This window comes from Poecile atricapillus, chromosome 9, assembly GCF_030490865.1.
Source record: "Poecile atricapillus isolate bPoeAtr1 chromosome 9, bPoeAtr1.hap1, whole genome shotgun sequence".
Taxonomy (NCBI): Eukaryota; Metazoa; Chordata; class Aves; order Passeriformes; family Paridae; genus Poecile; species Poecile atricapillus.
The window spans coordinates 16441112-16453846 of record NC_081257.1 but is presented as its reverse complement, the minus strand read 5'-3'; the positions used below and the strand labels follow the sequence as shown (position 1 = coordinate 16453846).

Below are 12735 nucleotides of genomic sequence, written 5' to 3'. Positions count from 1 at the left end.
TCACTGCAAGGTAGTGCATAATAATTTAACATCACCTGTAAGACTACATTCATAGATCAGTTATTTTAGGCTTATTTTGTAATGTAGGAAGTTGGTTGCAAGTAAATTACAAAATAAAAAAAAACATTAACACATAATCTTAATTTTCCATAACTCTGGTAATTTACTAAAGATAAAAGAATAAGAGTAAAACCACAATTCTTTTTCTATTTCCCTCAAAAAAACCCCAAACCTGAACAACCAACCCCAAACTTCCCCTGTCCTGTTGCTTTAAGGTATTATTTACAAATAAACCTCTTGGTGTTAGAATATGAAGTGTTACATTTCAGTTTAGCAGAAAACAGTGCTGTCCACCTCTTCTGTTGGCCTTGGTACAATTCTTACCATTTGATGTGAAAGGAAGGAATCTGAAAAATGAACGATAACTTCCAGCAGTATGAAAGGGTATATTTTAAATTACTGTATTAAAGCTGTTTAGCTATCTTAGATAGTGATGGATAGCTCAGATATCTTAGATATCGAATAATTGCCCAAATTCTGTTACTGAAATTCAAAAAATGTAAATATTTTTGCTTTCTCAAAAATCTTCAATGCCCTCTAAAAATCACATTTGCAACAGTTTTTGAATGGCATTCTTAAATCCTCAACTGTTATTGACAGCAGTAAGACTTTAGTGGCTATTGACTACTGAAACTATATTTGACTTCAGTATTAAATGTTCTGTTTTACAAGGACATTTATGGAGTAAAAAGAATACTCTGCTTCCTTCCCTCCCCATAATTAATAATTTTGTCATGTGCCTTCTCTGTGCCTCTTCAGTAACCATGACTCACCTTAATACCAGTGTTTGACATTAGAAGCCACTCCAGAGAGGAAGAAAATCATTCAGAAATGAGCTGTATAAAGGTTATTAAACCAACAATTAAGATTCTAGTCCTGTACATTTTCCTTTGCCCCTAATTACATGCCAAGAACAGCAATGTAGAATTTTCAGTATATACATATGCTGAATGTATCATTATCAGAGGAAAAGTACCTACAGGGAGCTGAAAGTTTACTTCAAACAGTCACATATATTACTTATATATATTTGGAATGCTGTTTTTTTCAAGACTGGGTGAGAAATCTTGGGGGCTGAGTGTCCTAAAATTACGCATTAAGGTACATATGTAATTATATATGTAATAGGATTCTTTTCTTTCCCTTTGTTGTATGGATCAGGTTTTTAGCTGAAGTAGTTTTATTGACTGCACTGTTAGTATTTCTGTAAGTAAAGGCAAATTGCACAAGAAAGTTTGGAACATTGGTCAATGCTGTGTAAATACATTCCTGCTTACAAACTTCTCATTTGTCACCTCCCAGAAAGCTCCAGGTCTAACCTGAATATCAGCATCCACAACACGTGGAACGCTGTGTTTTCTAAGTAACTTTGAATTGTAGGCAAAAACCCACTTACCTTAACTTTTTCTGTTTCTAAAGCTTCTAAAATCAACCAAGGCTGGGAAATATTAATTTTTAATCAGCAGAGTGTAGCACGTTTAGTTCCATTCCCTTTCCAGGTGGCAGACAGTGGCGGCTGCAGAGCAGTGATAATTTGCAGTGTGGCTGTTGCCACTTGCAGTGCATGACCCTGCTGAGGTCGGGTCCTTTCAATTAGCAGGATGAGGCTGTGAAATCCCCTGCCATTATGTTCTTGTTGCTGGGACCTACTGCTGATTTACAGAATATTGCATAGGTTGGCCATTGAAGTCTAATTCCTTCAATAAAAATTTAACACAAATTTCCTAATTTATAAAACTGTGTCTTTTTCTAACCAAATTTTTTGACTTTGTGCATGTCAAATTAATGATTTGAGACTAAAAAAGGTCTTTAGATCTTTATTCTTTTATTGCTTTTTCAGTGGAGTTTGCCTAATACTTTGAGATTATTTTGCCCTCATGAGTGGTAAACAGGTAATTCAGCTTAGCTGAGTAAAGGTGCAATTTTTGATATTTAGTGCTTACTGAAAAAAAATTCAAATAATTGTAACACTTATAAAAGCTTTGAAATCCCCAGCCTGATCAGGCTGCTGCTGCTAATAAATAAAATAATAATAAGATGGCACCACAAAGGCATGTTTTAGCCAAAATGAGAATTTCCTAAATGGACAGAACTTTTAATACAGTCTTTTCAAGAAACAGAAGAGGCAGTGCTAGAAAAAAAGAAGTGAATTATGAAAATCTGGAAATTCTATTTTATCCATAGGCATGGTTTATAAAATAGGATTTAGTTTAGGTTATTTCTTCTTCAAATTCAAATACATTTTGACAATAACAAATTGGAATGCTAAGCTTGAAATCACTGATCTGGTTAGATAAGTCAAAACAAGAGACAGATACTGTAGAATTATGCTGTATGTGTATGTAATGCTATTTTTTGTCTTGTTCATTCTTCAGTTTCCATTTAAATACCAACTAAAAAAGGTAGTTAAACTGGACAGGAACAAGTATCAGGGGTCATGTCTTTAATGGTTGTTTTCTCACTTCAAAATTTATGAATACAAATTTTCTTTTCTTAACAAAATATACAGACTTTTTATTTTAAAACTTTTCATCTTTCTTCATTTCAAGGATGCATCCCCATTGGTTTTGGTTTTCTCAGTATATTATAGTCCTAATTTGTAAATCAAATTATCCTGTTTATTTTGAAACACCTTCCCTGCTGTAGTTCTGATGTTCTGGCCCTTGTGTCATTATTGATGTTCAGGGCAATGGGAATGGGGCAGCATTGCTGCTGCTCCTTGGCTCTTAAAATTCATGGCATTTCCCTAAAAACCAACTTTCATGGTGCACAAGCAATGAGGGCATCTATCAAAAAACTTCTTATTGTTATTTTTAGATATTCTTCATTTCAATATGTGTTGCTTTTAATATTCTAAATTTTGGTCAAATGATGAGGAAACAGCTACTCTGCTGTGTTATCACTATTGATACTGTAGGAGTGTTTATACTCAATTAAAATATGCAAAATGAAGAAATAAGTTTTCATTAAAACCTCATTTTATTTAGCTGATGTGAAGTTTGATAAAGGTTTTGAATCTCTGAACTAGCATTCATGTTAATGCACCAGCCTCTATGCTATGTTCCAGATTTCTTTCTGATGTTGCCTTCAAAATGAGTATCATGTCTCCTTATATTTCTCTGCTGGATATTTTCTGGTTTGCCAGAAGGTGTTTAATTACAAACTAAGCTTATGCAAGTATTTAATTCAAACTGAAAAGTGTTATTCTGATTTTGGATCTAATCCTTTCTGATGTTTATACTTATATAGATTGTAATATGCCTATTTTAGTAATTTTAAAATGTTTATATACTTTATATTTACGTTCAGGGTTGTCAGATTTTTCATGTGATGCAGTCTGAATTCCTCACTATTACTGGTGTGGCTTCTTCCTTGCTCACACACATATTGTGAGCACATGTTTGTATTTTTACACTTGTGAGTATTTCCCTATGTATCTGACTGTCTCTTCTATCTTGAAGAATAATTTGGAAACATGCACTTATCAATATGTACCAAAAAAATTTTAATAATTCAAGAATCCTGACTGCTGCTGCTTTGTCTGACTCTGTTGTTCTGCTGTAATATGAATAAGCAGATTTAATTAGGGGAGTTGGAAGGAGTATTGCTTGAGAGAAAGAAACATGCTGGTGCATGATTGATGCTAATGCAGGTATTTTAGGTACAGCTTTTGACCAAATGATTCCTGCCTGGACACCTGGAGGATTCACTGTTGTTTGTGTGTTGAGGGGAAGAACTGTAGGGTCGTTGTGTATCTACAGCTGGCCAGGGGATTGCAGCCATTCATTTCCTAATGCTGGTTTTATTTTCTGGTTGGTTGTACGTTTCACTGTTCCCCAATCTTGTCCCATCTTCTGAGGTGGAAGTGAGGAAAGTTCAAACAGACTGTTTAACAGACAGTCAAAGCACAAATCATGTCATGGCCCACTGGGGTTACCTGGTTCTCAAGTGTCAGTAAGGGCTTTAAGTTTCTCTCTTGATACTTAGTCTGGAATTTAGTTATTTAAGAATCTGACTTTTATCTTAAACCTCTATGAAATGAGATTTGTTGGAAAACATGCACAGCTTGAACTTCAGTCAAAAGCCTGCATTTAGGGAACACATTCTCTTTCATGGTCACCCACAGAGCAAACATTTAGAAATGCTTTGCAGACAATTGATTTGCTTAATCCTTTATCAAGCCATGTTTTGGATCTCAGCTTTTAAGAACTAATTTTGTAACACAATTTTTGTGATAACTCCATTATTGATACCTGCAGAAATGCATATTTTATTTCTTGTGTTATTCCAGGTTTTTTCTGACTTTGTTAATTCACTTTATGTTATATTCCTTCCACAGAAAGTCAGGTGGAAGTAGTTCCCATATTTGCTTTCATCATTGAGATTATGGCATAGAGGAGTGAATCAGTTCTACATTTGAGCAGTAACTCAGTAACCAGCACTGAATCACTTTCTTAAATAAAATCCTGACCTTTAAAAGGTCTCATCAAATGTGATGTGTTTTGTGCACTGAGTGCATGTCTCCCCTCAAAGTATGGCAATAGGAATGACAAACTGATAGATATTCTGGGCAAGGTACAGATCAGATTGATTTACTTGCTGTACAGTTGCTTTGAGTATTTTTGCAGTGGAGACTTATGGTACTAATGAAGGTCTTTTCTCTTGGAACATTTTCACTCCCTTAATCCTCTTTTTCTGTTTTTTTCTTTTTCTTTTTTTTTTTTTTTTTTGTTTGAATGGTACTGTTGCACCATCTTACTGCACAATAAATTCAGAATTTGTTATAAAGCTATAGTGTTCAACGGAAACTATTGGGACTGTTTGCTTAAATCCAGTTTTGATAAAGCAGAAAATTAATTTGGTTTCTAAACCAAGTAAATCTCTACCAACCTGTCTCATTTTATCCGTGAGAACTTGTGAGATTTTGTAGTTTCAGGAATCTTCCTCTGTTACTGGTACAGATCAGTGGAGCTGAAGCAACTTAATATTTATGTTGGAATGGGGATGCAGGGATAGACTTTCCTATGCTAAGCAGCAGGGAGGGCAGTTGCCTATGGAACAACTGATTATAAGACTTTTTTAATTGAAGTGCAAATAAAACCAGGCTGCACTGGTGTATATGGTGTATGGACATCTCCCTTGTACTTGACAGTTCCATAATTTTTAGAAATTAAACTTCTAAATTTCTTGTAATAAGAACTTTGAGTATTTTCTCTTTCTTTTTCTGTATGATTTATAAGAAGTCTGTTTCTCTTTTATACATTGGCCTGGTTTCTAGGAAGATTTTGTAAATGTTCCTAATCATCAGTTTTTACACAGAAATCAGAATTACTGGGTGCTTTGGGCCGATTCATAACACGTCTCATATAACTGTACTGAGCTTAGAAATTACAATATCCCAATATAGTTCTAATAAGAGGCTGAACTGGGTTTTTTTTTTGTTTTTTTCATATTTGTCATTACCACTCAAATAATTCACTCCAAAGTGTCTGTTGGTGTGCTGCTTCATGAGTGTTTAATGATGACTTTCATTCAGTCTACGCTGTCAGTAGGTCAGAGATGCCTCATATCTTGGATGGAGTTATGAAATATCCTGAGTTTATTACCCTATTAAAATTCATTTTAAATGTCAAAGTTTCTAATTTGAACAAGGAAATTTAGTTTAGGAGCATCTGCAGAGTGGCACACAATTTTCTCCTTGAGTATCAAGTGAAATACCAGATAAAAATAAAAAGAACTTTACAACATATGATATTTAATTCTTTCTGTGTTTTAACTTCAGGTAGCTTGCAGAGGGGGCTATAAGAAATAATAATTTTGTGGTCTTTTATTATTTGCTTTTTATGTTAAAAGCAGTTTGAAGAAAAGGCCTGTCTAACCAAAGATACTGATGATTTTAATAAAACAAGCCCCAACGTTCTTAGCAAAGCCCACTGCAATTTTTTCCTTTAGAAACTTCTGTGCTTTGCCATCCCCAAAATGCCTCATTGTTTGCTTTGCCCCAGTTTGTGTTCTGTTCTGTGATGATAATTTAATTTTTCTCCCTTGCTCAACTGTGGCATGTCTGCACCAGGCCTTGTCCTCTCTGCTGGTTGGGGTGTGTTGGGTCTTCTTCTCACTGCACTGTTTTCCTGGTCAGGGGGCTGCAGCTTCAGTGACCTGAATGTTCTACAGCAGGTAAAATATTACAAGGGCAAATATTGGCCAAGCTAGATGCGACTGTGAGTCTAAAATTGTCCAGATGAGCATGAAGATTATCAAGTAATGATCAAAACAAATGTTTTTCTGAGCTCCTTCAGTGTGGTTCTGTTTCTGAAGCTGGACCCATGGTTCTGTCAGCTGCTTGTAAAACCTGAAGCTTTGATAAATAGTCTCTTTTCTTGTTAATAAAGAAATGTCACTAATGATATCAGATATCAGAGGTACTGGCTTGTTGCTCTCTGATTAATTCCTTGTGTGGAAGTATGAGATTAACAATGGAGGACAAAAGACATGATAAATTCGTTTAGTGATAAGGACTTGGAGTAATCAGGAAGTGAAGTGGTTTGTGAAGCTTAAATGTTAAATTCCCTCACAAAAAAAAAAAAAAAAATAATAGCTGTAGTGTTCATTTCAGTATCACTAGATCACTTTTGAGTTTTAAAGATAGTTCATGTGAAGCTCAGTGAGCTTCATGTGTACTGAGCTACATGTGTAATGTATCTCTCAAATTCTGTCAAATAGTCAGATATCATTTGGTATCACACAGGAATTTTAATTTCAAAAGGAAATTATAGCAGCTGGGGAGAAAATAACTGTAATTTTTTTTTTTTGTAATGGTAATGAATTTTGTTTGAAACAAACCTCTTAGTGTTTGATAACCTCCATCATAATGGAATGTAACACTCTCCAGAATCCCCCCATTACTGTAACTTTCTCTCCAGGCTAATTTACACGTTTCCATAATCAGAGTTTCTACAAAGAGATACCATTTTCAGAGATGCTGACCTGCCTCTTGAATTGATCATTGCTGTACCTCTGGGGCTGAATAGCTACCCCTGGGGTCAATAGTCTGTTTTGAAGGTTAGATGTCTGTATTGTATGCCAAAATCCTTATTAAAGCAGCCTTAAATTGCTTATATATATAAAAAAGAGAATGACATGAATGACATGTCATTAGATTTAATCATCACGTTTTCATGATTTGAACTTCAGAAGTTTTGGTGACATCCTACATTTATTTAGAATGTAAGCCACAGTTATTCAGTAAATTAAATGTTAGCCTTCTCAGCTGAATCTGTTCTTCTGAAAAACTTTTTAAAAAATACTTGTTTCTTTTGGCCCCACAGAAAAGAGACTTTTGATTTTGTTCTACAACATGAGCAGGAATGCAACCTATCTTAAATTCTGGTATTGATGTAAGAAGAGTTAATATTGGGAAATTGAATTACTTTCATGTCCTCTAAATATAAGTTTCAAGACAGTTAATTTCAGAACGGCATATCTCAGCAGATGCATGGAATTTATAATCAAGCTCATCTTCACTATGAGCCTTAATATACAGTTATATAAAAATTCTAAAAATGTCAAGTAGGGAAAAATTCTTAATGCAAATCAATAACAATTTGGCCATGCTGCTAGATCAGTTGTATTCTGTGGTTTGTAATTTTTCAATGAATAGACAATAATGTTTTACATAAGCATTGTAATTTCTTTTTATATTGATTTGTCTTGATAGCTCCTTCTAGTTATTAGCATGACTATTATTTGTTTGACACTACCACCTAGCGAATGTGGCTCTTGTCATAAGCTGCAGTGCAACTTCCTGCTCACACACAGAAGTTACCTTGCCAATAATACCAAAAGCCGGACAAAATATTATCTCCCTTCTACAAATGGTCTGCTTAACATGAGTACCTTGGCTTCTGGGCAGAACTGTACAATGCACGCTGGAAACTTTGTTACCACAACATTGTCACTGGTTCTTTCAGGATTCAAATTGAAGCCATTTGGATTATCTGTGTATAAACTGCAAAAGCAGCTCTTGCTGTAGTTCAGCTGTAGGCATTGTGTACCACACACCTCAACAGGGTGACAAGTTCAGTACTGTGTTCTTAAGAGCTAATAACAAAAGAGCCTTCCAAGCTGTGTTTATTTCATCCTCCATTCAAAAAAAACCCAGTTTCTTGGATAGTTAGATCCTTGCCTTGGTGTGAGTCTCATTTATTCAGGGTTTCTTGTATTAAGGTCCAGAAAACAGCTGAGTGGAGAAATCAGGTTGCTGCAGAAGCCTGAGTCCCTGTGGTTGGAGCCGCTCATCCTTCCATCTTCTCATTCTCTCTCTGTTATTTCTTTGCCACAGGATCTGGGAATCTCATCGCTGCTCTCTTTGTTCGGGCCCAGAGGTTCCTCTTCTGCTGCACTTGTAAGTTGGTGGTAGTTTCCAGAGTGATGTAGTGATTGGATTTTGGGTGGGGGGACTGTACTTGGTGGTGTATATTCAGTGGCTCTTCCCTGTCCTTTTGCATTTCTGGGTTCTTTACTCAAGTGCATTCACACAGATAAAGACAGTTCTGGTTCACGTTCTCGTCATTCTGACCTGTCCTGTGATCCCCTGGATTTTATTGATGCACATTATTGTATCTTGATATTGAAGGGCATGTATCACGTGCTTGCTCAAACAACAAGTTAATTTGGTTTGCTCAATTTGTGTTTTTTAATATTGTTTAATACAGGTACTGTTGAGTGAGCACATATATTCTTAGGGGTGACACAAATTAATTCCACTCCCATCATAGAATCTCTCCATGGATTTATCACAAATTGCTGCAGCTGTGAGTGTTTCCGTGCTCTCATGAAAAGTATGATTAAATTCTGTCACTACTGTACTGTTTTTAATAAATTTAACCTCCAAACTAATAATTTCTCAGTATCAGTTTCTCTCTGGTCAGTAGATAAATTAGTTAATGACAAATTAATTAGTTAATGCAGTCAATCTTTAAAAGCTCCATAAAAAATATAAGAATGACTGGTGCAGATTCTGTAAATGTTTTTTTCATGTCTTTAACAGGAAAAAAAAAGTTGCATTTTTGCATTAGTTTCTTGACTATTACTGTTGATTTAATTATGGAACATGCTCACCTACAAAGCAACAGTGGAAGCTGAAATACTGTAGTGCCAACAGCTAGATCCTGAAGCAATGTTTTTGTAATAATTTGGAGAATAACAAAACCAAACAGGAATAACTCTGACAGAGCTGAAAAGAATTAAACTGTGCTGTGTGCTGAGGAATGGGCATTTTTTTTTTTTTTTCTTCCCCGTTGCAACAGGAATTAAGGTATCTCAAAAATAAACATAAAGTTTTGGAGCTTTCTGAAAGACTCTGAAGTCCTTAACATTATCTCATTGCTCAGTTTAATCTGAACAGTGTCTTTATGTGGTGAATAACTGGGAAATGAATGCAATAAGCAGAGGATTGTTGCACTTGTTTACTGTTTCAATGTAGAATGTTCATGCATTTGGGTTTCCTGGGAGGATAAGCATTACCAGGAAGGCTTAAACAGGCAGCAGAGCAGTGACCCTTGAAGTGCCCCATGACCTGAGCTGGCAATGTCTTCTCCTCATCTTCAGGTCCTGGCCCTCAGCTTTGCTGAAAGTGTGAAGCTGGAGCTCGTTAGAGTGTGTGACACAGAGAGAGGAGAGAGGGCAGTGCTGGGGTGCAGGCAGTTACCACAGTGCCATTTAGCAGTATCTGTTCTGAACAAAGGTATTTGTAACTCGGTACTGGTTGAACACAGGGGGTTAAGCCAGAGCTCTGTCTGCCCAGGGGCTTGGGGAAATCACCAAGCCTAGGTCAGACAGGATGCAAACCCCTCTGCTTTGGGGGAGTATACTTGAAACAAATGGCTTCTTGTCTCCTTCTGAGCAGGTGGAACCCTGGTTTCTCATATATCAATCTGGTTGTTTCTGCCTTCTGTAGGGGCTGGCACCTACTGGTTGTTAATAACACAAACAAGTTGGATTTCTGGATACTTCCAAAGAAGACATGATTGAGTCTGAGTATCTCTGCTGATTACAATGACTACTGAACTGAACTTGGGAAATGTTTGCCTGCAGTATTTTCCACTAAATGAGTCAGTGTAATAGTTGGAAAAATTGCATGTTGCTGTACCAAAATTAATTTAAAATCTCATTCATTATTTGAACTAGTCTGACAGTCAAATAAATGTACACCTTGCCCTCTGTATTTTGTGAATAGTGTCAGCTGCCATATTAAGGACTTCCAGCACTTGAGTTTGATTAAAAATTGTTTTAAATTGGATTTACTGTCTTTAATATAGAGGAATATAGAGGCTCGATAGGAAGGATGCTATGCATGTTTTGCAAGTTTAATGAACCATTTCAAATGACACTTTGTTATTAGTTTCAAAAGTGGCATTGTATTTTGTCATGACTTTTTCTAAATGAAGTGTAAATGGGAAAAACAGTGGAAGTTATTCCGAAGGTGCTCAGATAGGATACAGCAAACACTGTTAATATATAGCAAATGGAATTACTTAGTGAGTGGTTGAATCCTTGCTATTTAAATGAGTGTCAAAACAGATAATGGTTAACATGATTGGAACAGAGGTAATTTGTTCAAAATACAGTGGCTCATATGAAACAATTGCATACACGAAACTCAGTAACAATTTTGGAAAACTGTCTCCTGTTATGCTGCATTTAATTGACCAGATTTAGTGTTTGTCACTATTTAGAGATACAGACTTGGACTTTAATTTTTAGGAAAGACTTTCTAGCTTCAGAAGAGCAGAAGCTGGATGAAGTCTTCTCTCAATACATTATTTGTACGAGTGGTTTTTTTTTACGTGTTTTAGGAGACTTTAGTGAAGGTCTATTCTCTGTTGGGTGTATATGAGGCTAATTCTACTGTAGCTTGTGTTTCATACTTCCTGGCATGCTCTGTGTCTTAAGTCAGTGTGTATAATTCAAAGGCTAATACACTTGCTCACAGGAATCTGCTTTTGAAACTTGAATTGTTTTTTTTGGTATTATTTTGGGGTTTTTTTCTGGCTTCCCCCATCCCCCCCATGCTATCTGCTCTTTAAGAAATAATGGTATTTCTCCTGTGATGACTCAGTGTGCTTTGAATTTTATCGGTGTTTCTTGTGTTTCATGCTTAATCTTTTCAAATGCAATTATCCATGTGATGTATTATAAGCTTCTGGGGAGAACAGAGCATTATAGTTTCTACATGAATAGCTTGTAAGAAAATGACTAAGTGGACCTGTTTATAGACCTAATGCACCAGGATTCAACTGCAAAAAGAATGTAAGGACAATGGGCCCTGGTTAACATTCTGTGGAAGCTGGCAGCTTTGATGTATGTATTTGTAGGTGTCTGCAGAATACAGATAATCAGTATTTGAAGTGTGAAAATTAAAGATCTACTTGACCAGTCATAATTACAGCACTGTAAGGGCAGAATGGTGCTGAGAAGTAATAAAATGCTCTTTAATCTCTTACACTGTAAATTATAATCTGTTTGTGGTTAAGAGAAAATGTTTGGTGGCTGTAGTATCCCGTTCATGTGGCTACTAGGGGGGATTTTCTTACTTTCCAGATTTTACTTTGACCTAGTGAGCAGCAGTTCAGGAATTTCCTCAAAGAGAAAAAGCCACTAAAAATGTGCTTTATTTCTTGATTAAAGGTTCATCTGTCATTGGTGCTTGACTGTTGCTCTGACTTCCTTTTTTTAGTATTGAAAGACATTGGGGTTTTATTTTATGATGTTTTAGATGCTTGCATTTTATAGAGATACTATGATATCTTAGCATTTTGAAATTTAACATATCTGTCTTTTGGTTTATGGAAAGTATCTCCATTTGATTGTTGTGTCAGTTTTACCCAATTATTAGTCAGGGTTTTTAGGTGCAGTATCTTTACTGTGTTTTCTAACAGTGCTTTTCTATTTAGTTTTTATATCCCCCTTCTAAATTTTGATTTATTATGCTGAACAGAAAAACAAATGTTTCTTGTACTTAGGCTCTCTGTTATATCAACAGAAAGCATAAAATGTCAGATTAAATGTTCAGAAGGAAATAGAACAGGCTGAAGTCCTACACTGCTCACTGTGCTGTAAAAAATGTCCAATGAATGCAGTGGGTGGGGAAGGTCCTGGAAGATCCCAAAGAAAAGGCTGGCATTGCTGGGCTTGTTCCCAGGGACAGGTCCCTGGCTCTTGGTGCTCGTACAGAAATGTTGTACTGAGCACACTTTATGTTCACTGCTCTTGCTGGGTGTTGCTCTTGCTTTGAGCTGGGATCCAGCCTTATGAAACTGCACTCAGGCTACCTGGAGCACTTCCATAACTCAGCAGGAGCAGCAGCCATAGTTTCCACTACACTGAGTGCAAGTAAAGTTAAGTAGAAAAGATGGTCTGTCTAGAAGGCTGCAAGAGTTAATTGCACGTATCTGATAATACAATTCAGTAATTTTGGTCTGCTGGGTGCTTTAGTTACTATTTTCTCTCTGATTATGAGAATAAATAATTGTTTTGAAGACTGTTCTGCGAACACTTGAACAATAATGGTGTCTTGAAGAATTATTTCAGCCATCTGCATTTGTGACAACTATGGTAATATAAATTACACTATAACATATAAAAAAACTTCAGTATTTATGAAAAGAATAAAGT

The 12735-nt window shown here is 35.9% G+C and overlaps 1 protein-coding gene across 6 annotated transcripts in view; it reads left to right on the top strand.

Annotated features, from left to right (window-relative positions):
- Positions 1-12735, top strand: part of FHIT (fragile histidine triad diadenosine triphosphatase) — a 540874-nt gene that overhangs the window by 57853 nt on the left and 470286 nt on the right. For 5 of the 6 annotated variants that reach the window (XM_058845396.1, XM_058845400.1, XM_058845399.1 and 2 more), the window contains exon 2: positions 8402-8464. The exons of the other annotated variant lie outside the window; for it this stretch is intronic. The gene's annotated coding sequence lies outside the window, so the exon portion shown is untranslated. The remainder of the gene's footprint in view (positions 1-8401; positions 8465-12735) is intronic. 6 annotated transcript variants of the gene reach the window in all.